The following is a 2,350-nucleotide window of genomic DNA, read 5'->3' on the forward strand; positions in this document are numbered from 1 at the left end:
TCAGTAGTTTTTAACTGATTATCAGTGACTGACTTCTTGCTTTTTCAATCAGTCAGATTTGACTGACGATCAGTTATTTTTAACTGATTCAGATTTAGAGAGCATATTTTGGGAGAAATTTTTTATTTTTGTAAAAAAGTTAGAAATTTAATATTTAATGTCTATCGAAATTCGATTTTTTAAACATGTGAAATTTTAATCTTACAATCTTTGGACAATTTACTCTGAATTGTCTAACTTTTGGGATTATGATTTTTCACCCGCTAAATCGCAATCGGTCAAATCGTAATCCGCAGCAGAGCCCGTCCAAAATTTTTTTTTTAAGCCGATACTTAAAATTGAAAATGGTATTTTTTTGTTTTAAAATTCATATATCATGTTGATATTTTTTTTGGTAGAAAATTAACATTTTGAGGCAAACATTTAGCCTTTGTGATTCAAAACGTAACTGCGTGGTTGAAAATTAGTCTGGTGTGGTTGAGGATTTATTTATTTTGTTGAAAATTGGTATTTTTAGTCGAATTCGACTGTTCTTAATTAAAAATAAAAATATTCTGTTGTTGAAATATGAAATATTACATGAATTGTTGAGAATACAATCATTTTCGTTGAAAAATCAACTACTTGATTTAAAACTGAACTATTTCGTAAAGAATCATTTTTCGTTTTCGTTGAAGATTCACCATTTTAGATATAAATTTAACTATTTGGTAATTCATGAACTTTTCTGTTAAAAATGCACATTTTCGGTCTGAAAATTCAACTTTTTTGAAGAATATTCATCTTTTTTTTGAGAATTTAATAGTTATATAGAAAATTAACTTTCTGGTTAAAAATTCATCTACTTTGCAAGAAAATTAAACTGGTTAAAAATGAAACAATTAATTAAAAATTTTGAATATTTTATTATAATTTTTCTGCTTACACCAAACTCTCGCTTTCATTCACTCCGTTCTCAGCCTTCCTAGAACTGCTGGCTCACGCAGTTTCTCAGGGTATTTTTCTGATAATATAATGTTCTATTTTGGGTTAAACAATTTTTAAAAATTCAACTTTCTTCTTTGAATTCAATTGTTTTATAATTTGTACTTATGTTGGCTGGAAATTGATTTTTTAAACTGCAAATTTTACTATTCCGTTTTTCACGATCAAAATATCAATTTTTGAACAAGAAATAAGTTTCTACGAAAAAAATTAAATCTTAAATCTAAAAAGAAGAATATTTAACCAAAAGGGATTTTTTTTACAAAAAATGGTTTAATTATAGATCAAATAGTTATTATTTTATAAAATAATTAAATTTCTCTTAAAACAGATGAATTTGTATTTAAAACAAAACAAAAACTAATTGATAAGAAATAGTTAAATTTTCATTCGAAAAAGATTTCAGTTAATTTTACAAGGACAAAATATAATTTTTTAAACCACAGCGGATGACATTTGTGTTGCAACAGAAACCGAAGTCTTTTTTAAAGTTGCACTTTCATGCAGAAAAGATTTTAGTTCATTTTTCAACGCCAAACTATAAATTTTAAGCAAAATGTAAATTTCCTACGTCATGGTAAAATTCTCAACAAAACTGTAGAATTTTCCACCAAAAAGTATAAGTTTTTAACAAAATATTTTAATTTTCGACCAAACAGTTGAATTTTTAGCCAAGAAAGATGAAATTACTCGTAAAAGAGATCAATTTTTAATTTTAAAAAAAAATTGTAAATTGTAAAAGTAATTTTTCTACGAAATATTTAAATCTTCCACAAAACAGCAGAACTTTCAATAAAAAAGTATAGCTTTTCAACAAAATTGTTGAATTTTCATCAACAGAAAATTTCAGTTCACTTTCCAACACCAAAATATGAATTGCAAACAGAAAATAATTATTGTGCTAAATAGTCGAATTTTTAACCAAAAAATATGACTTTTTAACAAGATTGTTATATTTTCAACCAAACAGTTGTATTTTTGTGCAAGGAAAATAAAAACTATACTAAAACAGGTGAATTTTCAAATCAAGAAGATAAATTTTCAACAACAAAAAAACAGTTAAATTTTCTTCCAAATAGATTTCAGATGAATTTTCAACACAAAAATCCAAAATTTAAATAAAGAGTAAATTTTATCGGAAACAGTTCAATTTTCAACAAATTGTTGCATTTTTATTTATATGAAACGCAATAATTTTACTAAAAAAAGATGACTTTTTAAATCAAAAAGACAAATTTATTTAAAAATAGCTCTCATTCAAAAAAGATTTTAGTTGACTTATCAGCAACAATATATGAATTTTAAATAAAAAGTTAATGTTCTACGAAAACAGATTTGCAAAAATTACTTACATGAATGAAATACC

At 24.6% G+C, this 2,350-nt stretch overlaps 1 protein-coding gene across 1 annotated transcript in view; it reads left to right on the plus strand.

The window, feature by feature from the left end:
* Nucleotides 1-2,350, plus strand: part of LOC117167611 (sphingomyelin phosphodiesterase) — a 100,184-nt gene that overhangs the window by 28,705 nt on the left and 69,129 nt on the right. The window lies entirely within an intron of this gene.

Source organism: Belonocnema kinseyi, chromosome 2 (assembly GCF_010883055.1).
Source record: "Belonocnema kinseyi isolate 2016_QV_RU_SX_M_011 chromosome 2, B_treatae_v1, whole genome shotgun sequence".
In the NCBI taxonomy this organism is placed as follows: Eukaryota; Metazoa; Arthropoda; class Insecta; order Hymenoptera; family Cynipidae; genus Belonocnema; species Belonocnema kinseyi.